The 21942-nt window shown below is 41.3% G+C and overlaps 1 protein-coding gene across 2 annotated transcripts in view; it reads right to left on the minus strand.

Moving 5' to 3' along the window:
• The window catches only part of LOC146344831 (ubiquitin-conjugating enzyme E2 E2), a 201792-nt gene that overhangs the window by 68293 nt on the left and 111557 nt on the right, over positions 1 to 21942 (minus strand). The window lies entirely within an intron of this gene.

The following is a 21942-nucleotide window of genomic DNA, read 5'->3' on the forward strand; positions in this document are numbered from 1 at the left end:
GAATCAGCGAACTAAAATGGACATGCATGGGCGAATTTAATTCAGGTGACCATTATATCTACTACTGTGGGCAAGAATCCCTTAAAAGAAATGGAGTAGCTCTCATAGTCAACAAAAGGGTGGGAAAAGCAGTACTGTGGTACAATCTCAAAAAAGATAGAATGATCTCAGTACGAATCCAAGGCAAACCATTCAACATCACAGTAATTCAAGTCTATGCCCCAGCCACTGATGCCGAAGAAGCTGAAGTTGATCAGTTCTATGAAGACCTACAACACCTTCTAGAACTAACACCAAAAAAAGATGTCCTCTTCATCATAGGGGATTGGAATGCTAAAGTAGGAAGTCAAGAAATAACCAGGATAACAGGCAAGCATGGCCTTGGTGTACAAAATGAAGCAGGACAAAGCCTAATAGAGCTTCTTGTTGCAAAATTTCGGCTTAAATTGAAGAACCTAGGGAAAACCACTAAACCATTCAGGTATGACCTAAATCATATCCCTTATGAATATACAGTGGAGGTGAAGAATAGATTTAAGAGATTAGACCTGATAGACAGAGTGCCTGAGGAACTATGGATGGAGGTCCGTAACATTGTTCAGGAGGCAGCAATTCAATCCATCCCAAAGAAAAAGAAATGCAAGAAAGCAAAGTGGCTGTCTGATGAGGCTTTACAAGTCGCTGAGGAAAGAAGGGAAGTGAAAAGCAAGGGAGAAAGGGGAAGATATACCCAACTGAATGCAGATTTCCAGAGAGTAGCAAGGAGAGACAAGAAGGCCTTCTTAAATTAACAATGCAAAGAAATCAAAGAAAACAATAGAATGGGAAAGACTAGAGATCACTTCAAGAAAATCGGAGATCTCAAGGGAACGTTTTGTTCAAAGACGGACATGATAAAGGACAAAGAAGGCAGGGACCTAACAGAAGCAGATGAGATTAAGAAGAGGTGGCAAGAATACACAGAAAAACAATACAGGAAAGATCTGAATGTCCCTGATAGCCATGATAGTGTGGTCACTGAACTTGAGCCGGACATCCTAGAGAGTGAAGTCAAGTGGGCCTTAGGAAGCATTACTAACAACAAAGCTAGCGGAGATGACAGTATTCCAGCTGAGCTGTTTAAGATCCTAAAAGATGATGCTGTTAAAGTGTTGCACTCAACATGCCAACAAATTTGGAACACTCAACAGCGGCCACAAGACTGGAAAAGGTCAGTTTACATTCCAATTCCAAAGAAGGGCAATGCCAAAGAGTGTTCAAACTACTGTATATTTGGGCTCATTTCACATGCCAGCAAGGTGATGCTCAAAATCCTACAAGCTAGGCTTCAGCAGTATGTGAACCGAGAACTACCGGAAGTACAAGCTGGGTTTCGAAGAGGCAGAGGAACTAGAGATCAAATCTCCAACATTCACTGGATTATGGAGAAAGCAAGAGAATTCCAGAAAAACGTCTATTTCTGCTTCATTGACTACGCTAAGCCTTTGATGGTGTGGATCACAACAAACTGTGAAAATTCTGAAAGAGATGGGAGTACCAGACCACCTTCCCTGTCTCCTGAGAAACCTGTACGAGGGTCAAGAAGCAACAGTAAGAACCAGAGATGGAACAACCGATTGGTTCAAAATTGGGAAAGGAGTACGACAAGGCTGTATATTGTCGCCCTGCTTATTTAATTTATATGCCGAGTACATCATGAGAAACGCCGGGTTGGAGGAATCACAGGTCGGAATTAAGATTGCTGGGAGAATTATCAACAACCTCAGATACGCAGACGATACCACCCTAATGGAGAAAGTGAAGAGGATCTAAAGAGCCTCTTGTTGAGGGTGAAAGTGGAGAGTGCAAAAGCTGGTTTGAAACGCAACATTAAAAAAACTAAAATCGTGGCATCTGGCCCTATCACTTCCTGGCATATAGAAGGGGAAGAAATGGAAGCAGTGACAGATTTTATTTTCTTGGGCTCCAAGATCACCGCAGACGGTGACTGTAGCCATGAAATTAAAAGACGCTTGCTCCTTGAGAGGAAAGCTATGGCCAACCTAGACAGCATAGTAAGAAGCAGAGACATCACCTTGCCGACAAAGGTCCGCATAATCAAAGCTATGGTTTTCCCAGTAGCAACATATGGCTGTGAGAGCTGGACTATAAGGAAAGTTGAGCACCGAAGAATCGATGCTTTCGAACTGTGGTGCTGGAGAAGACTCTTACGAGTCCCCTGGACTGCAAGGAGGTCAAATCAGTCCATCCTAAAGGAAATCAACCCTGAGTGCTCATTGGAAGGACAGATACTGAAGCTGAAGCTCGAATATTTTGGCCACTTAATGCGAAGAGAAAAGTCACTGGAAAAGACCCTGATGCTGGGAAAGATTGAAGGCAAAAGGAGAAGGGGACGGCAGAGGATGAGATGGCTAGATAGCATCATCGATGCAATGAATATGGACTTGAGCACACTCCAGGAGAGAGTGCAGGACAGGAAGGCCTGGCGTGCTATGGTCCATGGGGTCTCGAAGAGTCGGACACGACTGAACGACTGAACAACAACAACAACAAAGCATTAAACCCATTTTCCCTCTTTGAGAGGACCACTGGTTTGGACAATAAAGGAAAGGTTGTGAGTATAACAATATCTTGATTTCAAGAAGACGTTAATACAGCACTAACCATATCCTTATGTGTGTACTGGAAAAGCATAATTCAATATGCAACAAGGTTATTCAATAAAGCAGAAACACATTTGAGTGCAACTTTCTAACCCATAGAGTGGTAAATAACCTGTGAATGTTGTGTATTTGGGAAGATATAAGCACTGGTAATCTTAACGGGGCCTGTCCTGGGTTTGTTAACTTTGATAATTACTAGAATGAAGAAATAGCAAGTATGATTATGTAAAACTAGGAGGAATAGGATATACAGATGGAAATAAAATGATATTTATAAAATTCTATTCTGGGCTATAAGCAATCAAATGATGAGTTTAATATATAGATAAATTCCAAGGTTTACATATTGGGAAGGGGGAGAAAGCAGAACTGAAATACTTAAGAAACTGGCTAAGCTCTTGCCTTTCTGGAACAACCTGGGACTATAGTGAATCATAATTTAAACACAACTCTACAGTTTGACATGTTTGTTAAGAACTACATACAGTATTTGGGCTGGAGCAAGAAGAGTTATATGCAAGAATGGGTCCGTCTGTGCAGTGTAACAGTTAGCATTTTAGACTAGGACTGGGGAGACTCAGCCATGAAGGTCACCGAGTGACTTTGGACCATTCCAGGGTTGTTGTGAAGATAAAGATGTGGAAGGGCCTATGTATACACCTCTGAAGGGTGGGAGATAGAAGTAAATATCAACAACAATAGTGAAGCGGCAGAAGCAACTTGTTCTGCTTGGCACTGGTTAGGCCTCATCTGGAATACCATGTCCATGTCTTACTAATTCATTTTCAGAAATCTAGAAGCAAATGGAGATGATCCAGAAAACAGGCACAACGGTGTTGAACAGTTTTGGAGAATCTGAAGGAACTAGCCATGCACAGCTTAAAGCAAGCAGCCTTCCCCAACCTGGTGCCCTCCAGATGTGCATGTTGACTGGCTAAAGATGATCAGATTTGTAGTCCAGTCCAGCACATCTGGAGGGCACCAGGTTGGGGAAGGCTGTCTTAGAGAAAAGAAGATTAAGCACTGACAAGATTGAATCCCAATCTATAATACAATCAAAGTCACAGAATATTTAAGACTCCTTTTTCTAATTTCAGTAAATAATTGTCAGGAAACCTACTGAAACACTGTCAAACTTTTTCTAAAAGCCACAAAGATGAAGTATGTTCCAAAAGGCGCATAGGAATAATACAAGCTCTTTGTACAGAGTAAAATGTTAACCTTACAGAATTAAATTTTAACTCACCTAGATGAAATATAGAAATAACCATAATTGTTAAAAGAGTCAGGTTCAATGCGCTAACCTGAACCTCTACCACTGCAATTATCTGAAAGGAGTTTGTTTAATTGTTTTAAACAGCCTTGCTGTTGGAAGGCACAGTAGCCTTCTATTTCCCTTTTTTGGTCCTATGTAGAAGCCCAAGCATAATTTTTTTGATCCAGTACAAACCTGTAACATGAGCCATCTTATGTATACATACCATGATTTCATCACATACATACAATCTCATGAGACATGAAAGAAAAGTTAATCTTTTAATTCTGAAATTACATTTTCTACATTTCTGAAATTATGCTAAATATTAGGTTTTTTTCTATCATGCCACTCCCTTTTGCTATTTTTGCTGAAGTATCCCACCTGAAGATAAGCCCTACAAAGGCTGCTGACTATCTTGTAACTTTTTCATTGCTCCTAATAAAAGGTATTATTCTGTCAATATTTTGATTTTAAAAAAATATTCTAATCGGCTATTTGAAAGTTTGGCATTGACTTTACTAAGTTCTGCTTTCTTCAAAATCAGGACAGATTATTTTTTTTTAACAGATAGAATCTGTTGTGTTTTTAGGCCACAAGCCTGGATCTTTGAAGAAGCATGAATCAGAATGTACCACTACTCTTTTTATAAACCATCTTCTGAATATGGTGGTGCTAATGGTAGTCTTAAAGCTAGGCTTCAGCAGTATGCGAACCGAGAACTACCGGAAATACAAGCTGGGTTTAGAAGAGGCAGAGGAACTAGAGATCAAATCGCCAACATTCGCTGCATCATGGAGAAAGCAAGGGAATTCCAGAAAAACGTCTATTTCTGCTTCATTGACTACGCTAAAGCCTTTGATTGTGTGGATCACAACAAACTCTGGCAAATTCTTAAAGTGATGGGAGTACCAGACCACCTTACCTGTCTCCTGAGAAACCTGTACGAGGGTCAAGAAGCAACAGTAAGAACCAGACATGGAACAACTGAGTGGTTCAAAATTGGGAAAGGAGTACGACAAGGCTGCATATTGTCACCCTGCTTATTTAACTTATATGCAGAGTACATCATGAGAAATGCCGGGTTGGATGAATCAGAGGTCGGAATTAAGATTGCCGGGAGAATTATCAACAACCTCCGATATGCAGACGATACCACCCTAATGGCAGAAAGCGAAGAGGATCTCAAGAGCCTCTTGTTGAGGGTGAAGGAGGAGAGTGCAAAAGCTGGTTTGAAACTCAACATTAAAAAAACTAAGATCATGGCATCTGGCCCTATCACTTCCTGGCATATAGAAGGGGAAGAAATGGAAGCAGTGACAGATTTTACTTTCTTGGGCTCCAAGATCACCGCAGACAATGACTGTAGCCATGAAATTAAAAGACGCTTGCTCCTTGGGAGGAAAGCTATGGCAAACCTAGACAGCATAGTAAGAAGCAGAGACATCACCTTGCCGACAAAGGTCTGTCTAATCAAAGCTATGGTTTTCCCAGTAGTAATGTATGGCTGTGAGAGCTGGACTATAAGGAAGGCTGAGCGCCGAAGAATTGATGCTTTCGAACTGTGGTGCTGGAGAAGACTCTTATGAGTGCCCTGGACTGCAAGGAGGTCAAATCAGTCCATCCTAAAGGAAATCAACCCTGACTGCTCATTGGAAGGACAGATACTGAAGCTGAAGCTCCAATATTTTGGCCACCTAATGCGAAGAGAAAACTCCCTGGAAAAGACCCTGATGCTGGGAAAGACTGAAGGCAAAAGGAGAAGGGGACGGCAGAGGATGAGATGGCTAGATAGCATCACTGATGCAATGAATATGAACTTGAGCACGCTCCGGGAGAGAGCGCAGGACAGGAAGGCCTGGCGTGCTATGGTTCATGGGGTCACGAAGAGTCGGACACGACTGAACGACTGAACAACAACAACAATGGTAGTCTTAACTATCTTTTAACAACATTAGGTTAGTGCTGCATCATGCATTTCACAGCTTTTCTTCATTATCCATTGGCACAGACATCATCTCTTTATTGAAATCCATTTTCATCCTGTTTTTGTTCATCTACTTCACTCGTTACTTCACTGCAGAAAGGTGTTGTGTGTTTTGAAAAATTGAAGGATTAATTGGTGTCCTGTAGTTATTTTGGTACCCTTTGTTTAACCTCCTTATGTTTCTGGCTCCCTGATTGGTATTTATAGCCAGACATGGTTGGTGGGACCTAGGTAGGGGTGTGCGTGTGTGTGTGTGTGTGTGTGTGTGAGACAGAGAGAGAGAGAGAGAGAGAGAGAGAGAACACACTAGACATTTACTCACATATATTTTGGGCCTGTAAATCCTACCAGTGGCACTGGTTCCACTGGCTCTGGGATCAATAACCCCGATTATTATGGTGCTTTGTCCCTCCTACCAGCTCTCCCTCCCTTCTGCCTATTCCCAAGAAACTCTAGGCCTGATAGTTCTTGCAAGCATATGTCACAAAGGCAAACACAAATCTCTGTCTTTTAAATGACAAGCCCTAAGTTTGCGCAAGTTTACTCCCTCTGTTCTAGAGAAGGGCCTGGGCCATCAATTCACTGTTCACAATGTTGATTCATCTGCTCGAACACTGCTTCTGATTTGCTCTAGCAGATTCTGGACAATTGGTACATAGACACTGAGAAATAAGTCTCCATAAATGTCCTCAAGCATGAATTTAGCCTCAATGTTTTCTTCATGATCATGGAGTTACAGTCTGAGCTGGGCCTCCCTGAATTTTTGGATCACAGTAAAGTATACTGCCTTACCTGCTTGGGCCCTGGTCCGACAGAAATCAATGACAAAACCTCCACTCATCTCCACGGAGCAGGATTGAAGCTTATATCATTTTCACTTTAATTTGATAACAGTTTTAGTAGTTTTCTTTTTAAGCAAGCTGATATGAATAAGATTCTTCCCACTGCTCTTTATATTACTTTATCTTAATACATTGCTCTCCTCTCCAACTTTGGGTGCAACTAAACAAGACAGTGGGAAATCTGTGACTGGATTTCCCAGGTTTTTAAGAAGGGTAAATGCAGTTGCAGGGACCCCCAAATTCAGATTGAGGTTTTAGGTCTGGAAGAAAGAGGTTTAAACTTTTCCTCCCATGCTGTTTTCTGATAAAAGGCAAACAGCAGCTCTGAGGGAGGGAAGGTGACTCAGACTGGGAAAAAATGGCACAGGGAAAAGGCTTTACCTTGATCTGCTTTAAAATCCCACTTCCTGTACTTTTCCCTTTTAAAGCTCCACAGGAAATTTGATCATGGATCTGTTGCCGGAATGTTGTTTGCCCCTGCTTGTAATTTCATTTGTACCTGGCAAAAGAAAAACTAAAGAATGTTGATAATACACTAATGGTTTTGATAAATGAAAACCAAAGACACATTTTCAGAAAAATCTTCCAGAAAAATGATCCATTTTAGCAACCTGTAAAAGTTATAACACCAATGCTCCTGTAGTGGAATTTTGAAGGCATCCACTGCACATGGAAAAAACTATTAAGAATGTCACTTAAAAGATTAATTCTTCAGAATTCTTCAATTGGCTATTACAAAGACCTGGATCTAAAATGTATAAGATTTGAAAGCATTTCCTGTGAACTTAAAGGAAATGAAGATAGGAATCTGTACTACTCAGCTATCCCTAAAAGGCAGAATGTTAAGTTTCATTTCTGTGAGCACTTACCACTATAAAAAGCATTAACTGAAGCAGTATTACTACTAAATATAACTAGGGAAGTTGGTGAAATTTATCTGAGCAATGCTTGTGAGTGAATTTCAGGGGCTAAAGTTCACTAAAGCTGAACTCATGAATTAAGTCCCAAAATCCTATTCTACCTCAGATTTTTATATGGGCTGCAGGAGACTACTCGCGTGGAGAATAGTTCAAAGGGGCTGCAGGGACGAATTCCAAGGGTGAGGGTTGGGAGCTCAGTCCAAGAGGGCCTTTAAAGGAGTAGGCTCTTTAGCCCTATCTTTGGAATCTGCAGACCACTTCTATCCTGTAGAATATTCATGCAGACCACTTCTATCCTGTAGAATACTCATAGGACCTTGTAAATGCTTTATTCCATTAGCTTGCGTAGGGACAGGGAGGGCAGGGGACAATAGGATGGTAATTTTACCTTGGATTAGCTAAAAAAAATATCCAAGATCTTCTGATTTTTGAGAAAAGATGTCAGATAATTTCTGTGATAATCCAAAGTGTTCTTAATAGAGTTTTCACATCCATATAAATATACGTATCAGAGACTCTTAGACTTTATTATAATGATGGTTCCAAAGATGAGAAAACTAACTACATAAACCCTTCAAGTGGTTTAGCTGACAAGACTCTCATTTCAGCAGCAGAGCAGGAAAAAGGAAACAGTCTGACTATATGGGACTACATACAGCCCCACCCTGTTTCTGCCTTAACCAACAATTAAGCTGAACACCATGGGCTTAACTATATGGTTAATACTAACCAGGATTCCCTTTTACTAGGATTTGAAACCAGCTTCAAACCTTGGTTTTAAATCCCAGTTAAGATGAATTCTAGTTAGCCATGGTTAAGGTTGGTACGTATATAACTGTCAACCATGGTTATGGTTGGTGAAGAAAGGTTGGCAATCTTTTCAGCCCTGAGGGCCGCATACAGTGCTGCGTGATAGGCTGGGGGATGCACATGGAGATGGGATCACTGGGAGAAGGAGAGGCTAAAGCCTCCCTCGTCCTCCCAGTGATCCTGGCTGCTTCAGGGTCACCGGGAACAGAGATTGGATAGCTGTCCCAGCACCGCTAATAGCAGCAATGGAACAGCAGCCTTTTCTCCACAGCCCAGCACATCAGCGGGTAAGGGTTGGTAGTATTCCCCCAGGCTTTCACAGGCCACACAAAGGAGCTGAGGGCTGCATGTGGCCTGCAGGCCCTGAGTTACTGACCCCTGGTCTAGCAGGATGGTGCATGCAATACTGTGGTCCATTCCCACTTCCTTTTAGGCAATGGCAACTGGAAGGGTGCAGTAAATGTTGGGCACTCCTAGAAGCAGTCTCATTTTTTTCTTTCTAAAAGTCTACCTCTTACCCTGAGCTGGGATCATAACCCGCAAGTATGAAAAATAACTGGAGATAACTTAGAGAATAAAAAGGAAACTGCAAGATTCAATGTACAATTATGAGTCTCTCTCAAAAATATTATAGTAGGTAATATGTCAAAGGTAATTACTACTCTGTCACAGAAAGACTCGACTGATTTGGCCACTTATTCAAGATAAATGGATGTCAATAAGCAGAAAGGTTTAGGAGAACAGAGTTCAAAATACTGGCAACACAGCCTATTTATTGCAACAACGTCAGAGACAGTGTTAAATATCTCTATTTCTGTCTTTTAAAATCAAGACAACTGCCATGAGAGACACATAAAACAGCTATAGTCTTAAATATGTTGTTCCAGTGGCTTGTTCAACGAGGATTTCAGGTAGCTTTTGGGGCATTCATAATTTTTCCAGTGGCATGCCTATTGACACTTGCTAGCCCATTTACCAGCCTTCGGCATCAGTACAGCGTATATTCAACCTCCCTTGGACTCGTCCAACAGAAAAGAATTGAGGAAGTATGAAAGAGACAGTTAAGTACATGACAAGAAAGACAGAGGCCCAAATAGATGACTTGGAACATCGAAGGTACCTCCTACAGAGTCAGATCATCAGTTTATCTAGGTCAGTACTACCAACTATGCTGACTGGCAGTGGCTCCCCAACTTTCCCAGTTCAGCTAGAAAAGTAGAGAAAAATGAATGATATTCATGTAATACAAAGCAAGTATATTAACGTTCACACTCATTATTTCCTAGAACAGTTGGTTGAAGACAGACTTTTGTTGTTGTATTAACACTTGAGTATAAATGCATATACATGAATTAGAAGCAAGATTCAATATATCCCTTTTCTAGGCATTTGCTTTGATTTAAAATCAATCCAATCTGTCTATGACTTTCATTTAACTGGATATGCTAGGAACTGAAGTTGGGACCTTCTGAATATAAGAATGTGCTCTGCAACTGACCTATAGGTTACTTCCCCCAAACTCTAAAAAGGTGCTTCACCCTTTCCTTCGGACAAGTGTTTAGATACACATTTAGTTATACCTAGAGTAGACCCATTGAACCCAACTTGTCATGACTAACTTAAGTCCCATTGATTTCATGGGTCTACTCTAGGTATAACTAAATCTGGATCCAACCCAGGTATTTTATTTAATAATTCCTCTATTTTTAAATTGAAGTTAAGATACTGGTTTATCAACTAATTCTTTCAGCCTTCACTCTATTTTGTTAGAAATGGTTTGTAACCAAGTGCCTGCTGAAGAAGACATCTGAAAAAATGAATTAAATTTGATGTACCAATAGTATCTTCATAGAATCTGAACAAGATTCCTTGAGCATCTGAATCGCCTCTTAAGATTTCTACTATTTTTGCAGTGGAAAAATGCTGATCTTTTCTTTATGTTCTGCCACAAAAGAATCTGCCTTGTTAACTAAAAAATAATTACATCAATCGGAATTTTCATTTACTGAATAGATTTGCTGATACCTGATGTATGTCAGAAGATACCCAAACCTACTAAAGACCACAAAATTTTTCCTAAACTAAGACAGTCTAATCACAATGTTCTCGTTATTTTTGTTATATTGTATTAGCAAACAGCCATATGAAGAACAAACCTGAAACTGAAAGAGACTGTATGGCTATTCTTTGGTGGTGGGCTTTAACATTTGCCACTGTGAAAATATTGTCCCATCATCCTTAGTTTTAAAAGGTGAGGTAGTATGATGGGGAATGATGTCTGCCTGAAGGCTTGGAAAGCTATTACCAGGTTGAGCAGGCTGATCATCTAGCCCAGTACTCAGTATAAGGCAGTTTCATAGTATTATCTTTTTGATTACTAGTTAGAAACATCTTAGATTTCCTTGTTCTGGTGAGGAAAATGGTGATTTAACCCAGATGACATTTTATGTCCCCGTAACAAGGAAAACCACAGACCTGTACAGGTATATGAGAGAAACCATACGGTCAATATAGGATTTTGTATCAAATTCAAGATGACATGTCATTTAAAAAGAATTCCTTCTATACTATATTTCATGGAGACCATGGCTTCCTGGGAGTTGTGCCCTATTCCAACTGGGCCCATCCATGTAGCTGGTCATGCACCAGACCTTGTGTTTGTTTCTGGAGAAGTGGGGAGTGATCTGGAAGTCAGGGTATATCCACCCCCACCCTCATCATGGTCAGATCACTATCTGGTGACGTTGGACTTCTTGGTTCCACAACCCCTCTGCAGGTGTGGAGGACACATTGAAATGGTCCACCCCAGGAGTTTTATGGATCCGAATGGATTCCACAATGCGCTTGGGGATTCTCTGGAGCACACAAACGGCCACTCAGTTGAGACCCTGGCGGGAGGCTGGAATGCACAATCACTGGGGCATTAGATTGGGTGGCTCAGAAAGGCCCTCTCCCCCTGAACAGGGTTCGAACTGCACCATGGTTTAATCCGTGGTTATGAGCCCTTAAACAGGAGCTGAGATGGCTAGGGCGCCAGCGGTGGAAGTCTTGCTCCGAAGACGAGCGGACACGGGCTAGAGCTGTATCTTCAGCCTATCACGTGGCAATGAAGGCAGCAAAAAAGGAATATTATGCTGACTCTATTGCATCTGCAGAGTGCTGTCCCAGGAGCCTGTTCCAAGTGGTCTGAAGCCTGGTCAGTCCAATTGTTCCGGAACAGCTGGAGCATTCTAAGGCCTCCTGTGAGGCCTTGGCAAGGCACTTTGCGGATAAAATTGATCAGATCAGGGGTGTTATTCTGTGCACCGTGGATACAGGTAGCAAGTGAGAGGCGGCCTGTGGCAAACCAGTTTTGTGGGATCGGTTTCAGCTTCTTCCTTCTGATGAAGTGGTCAAGGTGCTTTTATCTGTAAAGCCGACCACTGCTTACTTGATCCTTGCCCATCTTGGCTCATTATAAGCTGCAGAGAGAGACTGGGTGAGGAGATCAGGGCGGTGGTGAACTCCTCCCTTGAGGAGGGAGTGATGCCATCAGCCCTCAAGGAGGCAATGATAAGACCGCTCTTAAAGAAGCCCTCCTTGCATCCCCAATTTTGAACAACTTTCGCCCAGTCTCGAATCTGCCATTTTGGGGCAAGATAACTGAGTGGGTGGTGGTGATGCAGTTGAAGGCACACATGGAAGAAGCCAATTATCTAGATCCATTTCAATTGGGCTTCAGGCCTGGGCATGGGACAGAAACGGCCTTGGTTGCCTTGGTGGATGATATGAGGAGGGCTCTGGATAGGGGTGAATGCTCCTTCCTTATTCTCCTCGACCTCTCAGCAGCTTTTGATACCGTTGACCACGGTATCCTCCTGGACCTCCTAGAGGGGTTGGGCATTGGAGACACCATATTACTCTGGCAGGTACCAGAGGGAAGCACTGGGGGAGGAGGTTTCAGACCCGTGGCCACTCACTTGTGGGGTGCCACAGGGTTCCATCCTCTCCCCGATGCTATTTAACATCTATGTGAAGCGGCTGAAGGCTATCATTGGGAGGTTTGGGGTGTGGTGTCATCAATATGTGGATGACACGCAGCTCTACATCTCGTTCAAATCTTCACCAGGATTAGCTGTAGAATGCCTGTCTAAAAGTCTGCAGATGGTGAGTGGCTAGATGGGGAGGAATAATCTGAAGCTGAACCCTGATAAGACAGAGGTGTTTTGGTGGGAGACAAGAGGAGGTTGGGATGTTGACCTGGTGTTGAATGGGGTACGGCTACCCTTGAAAGACCAGGTCTGCAGCCTGGGGGTCATTTTAGACTCCCAGCTGTCCATGGAGGCTCAGCTGTCAGATGTGAGCCAGACAGCGCTGTACCAACTCCATCTGATACGGTGGCTGCACCCCTGCCTTCCCGACCATCTGCTCCCATCAGTAGTACCTGCCCTGGACTCCTCTCATCTAGACTCCTGTAATGTGCTCTACGTGGGGTTACCCTTGAAGAGGGTTTGGAAGCTGCAGCTGGTGCAGAACGCGGTGGCTCGCCTGATTAAAGGCAACTGCTAGCATGATCACATCACTCCAGTGCTGAAGGAGTTGCACTGGCTATCAGCTGTTTTCTGGGCCAAATTCAAGGTGTTATTTTTGACCTTTAAAACCCTATATGGTTCCAGTCCAGCCTATCTCAAGGGGCCCCTCCAGCAACACCAGACAGGCCACTCAAAAAGATCAGCCTCAGATGGCCTTTTCTCTGTCCCATCTAGGCTAGTGAGGAAGAGGGAGAGGGCCTTCTCTGTGGTGGCCCCCACTCTGTGGAACTTCCTCCCTAGGGGACTCTGCCATGCTCCCTCTTTATTGAGCTTCTGCCACGGATTGAAAACTTGGTTGTTCAGGCAGGCATTTGGGGGTGGGTTAGGGTATTTTTTGGCAATGTTTTAATGTGTAATTTTACTGTTTTAAATTGTACTGTTGTACATTGCCAAGGAGGCTGGGTGACCGGCCAGATGGGTGATTAAGAAATTTAATAAATAAATAAATTTAATTAAAAAACAAAAACAAAATAGAGGAGGACTATGAACTATTTGTATAGCATTAATGATTGAGACTAATAAAAGGAGAATGTTTCTTTACACATCTGTTTCTTTAAACAATGGATATTTAATACCTGCAAATTCATCTATTTTCAGGAATATTTTAAAAATAATTGCACACAATAAAAATACACGGGAAGTTCCCCTGTGTCTTTTGATGATATTTTATGCATCAACACATCTTGTTAAAAACACATGCTTATTATTAGGTTTCTTCAATTATATTTATAAAGTTAACCATACTTCAGTTTCAGAAGGCCTTAGGCTCCTGATTAAGAGTCTTTTAAAACACTCTAAATCTATTTAAGAAGAAGATGCCACCATGAAGCCAGGAAGCTGCAGTTAATCATAGCTTCTCGTTGTGTCAGAACCTGGCTTGTATTGAAGCCGTTACCCATAGTTTTCTGGTTCAGATGTAAGAGGAAGCTAAGATTAACTACAGCTAATCATACAGCTAGCTTGTTTCCCTGCTTGGGCCAAGGAGAAGCAACATGGAAGCAATGTGGCTCTGTGCAGGTATATGAAGCTTTTGTGTATCCTGACTTAATAAACCAGGATTTGCTCATACAGTTGATTAAGTTGAAACAACATCACACATTTCTGTTGCAAAGTATTTGGGGGTAAATAATTACTCACATCTGGATTAAGGAGAGCATGGAGCTGCCTATACTAACTTCCATTATTATTGTATTGATAAGCATGAAAAGGTTTATTTTCTGCTACAGCACAGTAAGGAGTCTCTTGGCTGAAAATAACATAGAGCTATTATATGAAAGAATTTTTAAAAGTATCAGTAGAAGGACAATTTTATTTATATTAAGACAAAGCTTGAAAGCCAAATGAGCCTTTAACAAATATGATGACAACATTATTTATAAAAACATCAGGTTTGCTGAATGGAACTCTAGGGGGAACAAGTCAATTTTTGTTTGCTTAATATAATGCCTGTTAGAACAATTTCACTTTGTCTATAATTTCACAACTTAATGGTGGATGAACATAGTGATGAAGTTCAACTATAATAAAAGAAGCCTACCTTTTATCTTCCTCTTAGGGCGCAATCCTATTTGATCTGCCCTGGGTACTCGTAAGCCTCCAAACTCAGAGGGTTACAAGCATGCAACGCAGAATGGGAGGCATATCGCGCCTCCTGCTCTGCATTTTAGCTAGATGGGTGTTTTTGCCTGTCTATCAGAGGCTTCAGGGAGGGGGAAAGACAGAGACTGGGGAAGCCTGGGGATAGCTTGTATCCCCACTGCCCTCCTGCCCACTGGCATGCCTCCTTTTCCCCCTCTCCAAGCTCACGTTTGCGAGCTCATAGAGACAGCCAACGCAGTTCTCTCCACATGGCTGTGAGGAGCTCGGACTCCTGGTTCTAAGGTTGAAGTGCTGTCTCCAGCGTCAGATCCAGGAATCCAAAAAATCCTATGGCTCCCCAGATGCTGTCTAGAGGCCACACAATTTCTCTCTTCTAGCTTTGCTGTTGGTGGTGTTTAATAGTTTAAGGATTAGACTATTAACCTATCATGGGTTATCATGTTGTGTGGTTGTCACTGTGGGTTATTTTAGCTAGCTACAGAGCTTTGAGGCAAGAGCAATCCAGACAGCTGTCACTCTGCTCTTCGCTGGTTTACCGCATAGGAACACATTAAAGTGACCAAGCCAGCATTGTAGAAGAGGCAGGGTATGAGGTTTGATCCTGATCCTGCAAACCCCCAAGTTGTTAAAGGCACCTCCCCCTTTTTCGTGCAGCTGGGATTTTTGCTGCTTTCAGAGTTAGGGTGCAGGGTTTTCATAGTGCATCGAGTGCCTCCTTAGTAGAGGAGGCTGTCTATGAGGTTGCTGATCCTGCAAACCCCCAGGTGTTATAGGCGTCTCCCCCTTTTTGGTTCCAAAATAAGCCAACTTCAAACTCTGGATCATTTTACTGGTTTAACTAACCAGATTTTGCTTTAAACCATGATCTCTGACTCAAAGGTAACAACAAGCCAGGTTTTCTGTCAAGGTGAACTAAACTCAGGAGCAATCCTAGACACGTAAGAAGAGTGGTGAGGGAGAAATACCTGAGCCCAAGGCTTTGCTGGGACTTGTTCCACTCACTAAATCTTGTTTTACCATTATGTGCGAACCAGGCCATTAGGTAAGACTGAAAAGCTGCTTAACAGGCTCATGCAAGAGACCTGAACTAGGCAAGTAGAATTTGGCTTTTTTTCTGTGAATAGCTGATCATGCCTTATCACAAATTGCTTTTGAAATGCTGTGCCCCTTGCTATAAAGCCCCATTAGATTCACAGAACTAGTTTCAATACTTGAGCAAGTAATCTAAGAAAGCTCTATTTGATGGGCAAGCTCTCCCCTCTCCCCCCGTTACCTCATAATAAGGTTCTTTTCTCAGACCTCTAAAAAAAACCTTGGGGTCTTTTCCAAGCTCTCTCTGAGAACTCTCAGAAAGACTAAAAGTAAGAGAACTTGGACCAGCCTTCTCTGCTAGCTGCCCCCTTCCTAGAGATGTACAATTTCCAGAAATTTTGAGGCCATGGAACCCCCCGCCTGTCCTATTTTTTCTCTGGAAGAAATTGGAAATTTTGGGGAAAGATTAAAAAATGTTTATTTTAAAGCACTTTTTACAGATTAAAGTCACTTTATTGCTTTAAGACAGCCTTCCCCAACCTGGTGCCCTCAAAAATATTTTGGACTTCAGCTCTCATCAGCCTCAGGCTGCATGGTCATTGGTCAGGAATGCTGGGCACTGTGGTCCAAAACATCTGGAGGGCACCTGGTTGGGGAGGGCTGCTTTAGGAACACAAAACAGCTTTTCTGTTCCTAAACTTATTTTATGTATAACTTAGTTTGCTCTTGAAATTGTCATTATATTTTAAAACTAAACTTAAAAAGTAAACTCAGTAAATTTTTAATTATTGTCTGAATAGATTAGAACTACGTTAAATGACTACTACAGCATCAGAAACATAGGACCCTAGAGAACAAAACACAAACTATCCAGAATGCACGTTTACTGTCAAGAATACGCAATAGTGACTCTACTCACATATTGGAAAACTGAGCCTAAATGTTTATCAGTAAAATATATTTTAGATCAATAATTTTAAAGAAGGAATGAAAGAAATAACTATGCTGGGAATCTTACAGAGAGGATTAAAAAAAAAACATTTTCCTCCATGGCTTCATTATTTCAAGATGTTTTACATTTCTAGTTTTACAACTCTAATTCTTCTATAAAAGTGTTCCTGTTACATAGCTTTTAGACATCTTTTTGGAGAAAGGCTCAATATATATGCTCCAAAGGAGAGTAAACAATATAGAAATACTTTGTCTTAAATTCTAAAAGAAAATATTTCTTAATCCAAAGCTGTTCAATTTTTCAGGAAAAACCCCCAAACAGTTCTGAATTTCCCAATTTTTTTCCTGGGCCTTCACATCTCTACCCCTTCCCAAGCAAGGGAAGGGAAGGGGAACGAGCAGCATATAGGGCTGGCTGGCAACATAGACAGCATAGTCTGGACCATGAGCATCAGTTACTACTGGAGTGCATGGGAATTTTATTCTCCTGTTGATCTGCATTCAGTGTACAGGGTTAGAGGGCATTTTAATCTAGAAATACAATATATCCCAATGGGAAACAAAAAAACATATAGGCCTTAAAGATGAGCTCTATAAAGATTACTGCTGGCACTAGCCAGCCCTCTATGCCATTCTCCCCTCTTGTGATTAGGGCTAATCTTGTGATTGGTACAGAGCAGAAGACAGCAGCCAGGACACTTAGTTGGCAGAGATCGAATTACAAAATAGGGCTGAACTTCAGGGGGGTGGGGTGGGCTTGGCTCATAATAGGCCCAATAATTCTAGAATGGAGGTGTTAACACTGAACTCCCCCAGTTCTAACATGATCAGTTATCATTGATTGTATTTCTATATAAAACTAGGATTGAACATGTTTTGTTAAACAGAGCGAGACAAATCTGATCTCATTTTTTGATCAAGTAACCTCCCTTGTAGACCGTGGGAATGCTGTAGACATCATATACCTCGACTTCAGCAAAGCTTTCGACAAAGTGCCCCATGATATCCTGATGAGCAAACTAGCTCAAAGTGGGCTAGATGAAACAACGATCTGGTGGATCCACAGCTGGCTACAGAATCGGACTCAAAGAGTGCTTATCAATGGGACCTTCTCAAACTGGGGAGAGGTAACGAGTGGGGTACCGCAGGGCTCAGTCCTGGGCCCAGTGCTCTTCAACATTTTTATTAATGACTTGGAGGAGGAGGTGCAGGGAATGCTGATCAAATTTGCAGATGACACAAAATTGGGAGGGATAGCTAATACTTTGGAAGACAGAAACAAAATTCAAAGTGATCTGGATAGACTGGAGCGCTGGGCAGAAAATAACACAATGACATTTAACAGGGATAAATGCCAAGTTCTGCACCTAGGAAAAAGAAACCAAATGCACAGTTACAAGATGGGGGATACGTGGCTCAACCACACTACAAGCGAGAAGGATCTTGGAATTGTTGTCGATCACAAGCTGAATATGAGCCAACAATGTGATGTGGCTGCAAAAAAGGCAAATGCTATTTTGGGCTGCATTCATAGAAGCATCGCTTCCAAATCCCGGGAAGTACTAGTTCCCCTCTACTCAGCACTGGTTAGGCCTCATCTGGAGTACTGTGTCCAGTTCTGGGCACCACACTTTAAGAAGGATGCAGACAAACTGGAGAGGGTTCAGAGGAGGGCAACAAAGATGATCAGGGGACTGGAGACAAAGCCCTATGAGGAGAGACTACAAAGAACTGGGCATGTTCAGCCTTGAGAAGAGAAGACTGAGGGGAGATATGATAGCACTCTTCAAGTACTTGAAAGGTTGTCACAGAGAAGAAGGCCAGGATCTCTTCTTGATCATCCCAGAGTGCAGGACACGGAATAATGGGCTCAAGTGACAGGAAGCCAGATTCCGGCTGAACATCAGGAAAAACTTCCTGACTGTAAGAGCAATACGACAATGGAACCAATTACCTGGGGAGGTGGTGGGCTCTCCCACACTGGAGGCCTTCAAGACGAGGCTGGACAGCCATTTGTCAGGGATGTTCTGACTTGGATTCCTGCATTGAGCAGGGGGTTGGACTCGATGGCCTTGTAGGCCCCTTCCAACCCTACTATTCTATGATTCTGTAAATATTGGCTCCCTGCTGCATGTACATGGGAAAGAATACATCAGCGTCCTACCATGTTACATGCAAAGCAATTCTCAGAAGCAGTTCAATGATATTTCATCTACTACTGGGATCGGTTATTATCGGTTATAAATGGTTATTCACCACCTGCGAGACCCATTCTGCTTCAAATTAAATAATCTGGCTGTAAAGGTCTGATTCAGAGCAATATTTAAAGCAAACTGTACCAGAATGTGAACTGGGGAGGGAGTAAATGGACTAAATAGCAAGGACTAGAACTGGAAGTATAATATAACTTGCATTATTAACATCCTTGCGTTTTGAGAATTGTAGCATAGTGGATAAGAGATTCAGCTATAAATCAGGATTTCCCCAGTTCAAGTCCTTTGCCATGAACACCAAGTAACCTTAGGGAAGCTAGTCTGCTGACCTACCTTACAGGGCTTTTGTAAAAATTACAACAAAATAATGTATGTGAATAGTTTTGAACATGCTACAGAACTATATGTATGTATAGTAATGGGTTTGATTCAACGATGTCCTTCTACATGGGGAAAGTGTCTAAGGCTCAAAGGCCTATTTTGCGCTGTGTACTAGAGCGCTGTAGGAGAAAAGCAAAACTAAATCCAAAGATGTTCTTCTGCTTGTGCAAAAGCTAGTAATGAAATCTCTTGTAAACATGACAACTGCTACAGAACCTACATATACACCAACTTTCAAAATAAGCATTTGTGGAACAGTGCTTGTAGCTGTTTCCCCACTATTTTAAAGCCTCTCCATCCAAATATTTTATGCAGTGTTAGTAAACTAGGTTAATTCTATTAGTATCATTCTGTTCTGATTTATATTAGTAAAACTAAGTTATTTCACTTGCTCAAGTTAACACAGTCATCCAGTTTCAGACAGGAAAACAGAATCCATTTTTTTATCTTACTAATGTACTACACTTTCTGTGCCAAACATTTTATATTATTATTATTCTCTGCTGGGATGCATGTTTGTAGGAAATGACTTAAAAGCCTGTAGCATAGTCTAGTAAATAAAGGCAGGCTAGTAAGTCAGCAATTGTAAAAAACAAAAATATGGAGAATGTTTGACCATACCCACTTTTAAAAATCCTGTGTCATAATCTTTCTACTACATTTTTCTTAAGTGTATATATATCCAGTGAAATCAATTAACCTCCCACAGAAATATGAAGAGAAAATTGCCTCTCTTACAAGATTATAGTATTTAAGCACTGTTACAGAGGTAAAAAATGAGCCTTTGAAGCAAGTAGAAAGGTTTAAAAGGAGGATGTGAGATTTGATTTGGTATATGACACAATGCAGTGGATAATGCAGTTATCAGAACAGGTGTTATTTTCAAAAAAGGAGGAACAGGAAGGTGAAACTTAAGTAGAGAAAGATCTATCAGAAATATTACATTAGATAATTAAGGTCTTTAATGATTCCCCTGTTTGTAAAGGCCTTTGATAATACTGCACAAATATTTAAAAATCCTTGAAAAGAAAATCACAGCTCCTTTTTTGCTTACTTATACAAAGTGGCCCAATTTACATGTCACAATAACCCAGGTTTTTTTTAAAAAAAACCCTCTGGGTTGTTGTGAACAAGCGAGTGAGCTCGCACATGCTGCCTGATCGCTCTTACTCAAGAGTGGGAGCAGCTAAACAACCCACGGACACTCTGTCCCTGGGTTGTTTGTCATGATGTGCGCACCAGGAACTCTGGTCTGTCTGTCCTTTGACAAGCCAGAGAAATAACCCAACAACAAACTGTAAGTTATTTCTCTGGCTTGTCAGTGAAGACACAAGCCAGAATTCTTGGTTCGCACGTCACAATGTGCCCCTGAGTTGTTCAGCCACTCCCACTCTCAGGGAGAGTGATAGGGCAGCATGCACTAGCACGTTCGCTCATTCACAACACGGGGTTTTAAAAAACTCTGTGTTGTTGTGATGTGTGAACTGGGTCAAATATCAATTTTTCAAATGATTATTATCATCATCATGATCATGATCAATATAGCACCATCAATATACAAGGAATTTGTGTGCCCAAAAGGGGTTTACAGAGTAAGCCAACAGTGAGGAAGAAAACAGATGAAGGGCAGAAAAAAATAAGAGAAACTAGGGATTAATTTAAATACATTTATAGGTATTTAAAAATTATTACTGCTTCAATATTAATGTGGTTTTGCAATTTCTTTTGAAAAAATAGATTACTGCTGGGCATGAGGATTAAGACTTTTAAGCCAAAAACTTGCTGAAAATATGGGTTTTGAGAAAAAAATTGAAGGAAGAGAAAAGTGATACCACACAGACTATCCAGGAAGACAAGTTTCAAGCATATTAATAAGAAAAAAGCATATAAGAAATGTTAACCTTTACCTCAATTATATACAGTTTATTAAGCAGTTTCAAAACTCATATTTCCCATGAAGCCTTTGGAACAACTCCTTAGTCCCCCATGGAAACTAAGCCTAAATGCATGTAACTGAACTGAATAAACATTCTTAACCTGTTTATTTCTGCCTCCATCTTCTTCTCAGGGTCCAATCTTAGACTGTAAGTTGCTTAGGTAGAGATTTTTTTTTGTTACTCTGTAAAGTGGCATGCACCACTGATGCTGCAATATAAACAATTAATAAGAACATTATTTTATTGCATAGAAACATGCAAAGGACGGTGGTTTGGGGATGCACTGTTGCCTTAAGCTCTTTTCATTCTGTACATATGTGCATTAATCAATACAACACATGAATGCTGAAAGAAGCCTGCTTTGGAAAATGCAGAATTATTTTAGACTTAAGTTCTGTTTTAGCACATTTAGAGCTCAAAAATAAATAATAAATGCTTGCTTTATTACTCACAAATCTTGAGCAGTTAGGTATATGCTTCTCTTTAAACTATGTGTAAACAATATCTGAAATGTATGCAAATATACTGCTTCCATTTTACATTGTTTGAGTCAAAGAAACAGAACAGCACACTCTAAGGCCCTTAATCTCACAACATATTTCTCTGTGTTCCTTTACAACGTAGCTCTGTGTGTGTGTGTGTGTGTGTGTATGTGTGTGTGCGCATGCACGCATAATTTTGTGCCATAAGATCTAAATTAATAAACTGGGTAAAGCCCCACAAGAAAAGTGTCATTGATTGTAAACCCCAAAAGTTAAGGAGATCAGGTTTACCATCCTCT

This window comes from Heloderma suspectum, chromosome 5 (genome assembly GCF_057233095.1).
Source record: "Heloderma suspectum isolate Gila_16-S chromosome 5, 16-S_ref, whole genome shotgun sequence".
Classification (NCBI taxonomy): Eukaryota; Metazoa; Chordata; class Lepidosauria; order Squamata; family Helodermatidae; genus Heloderma; species Heloderma suspectum.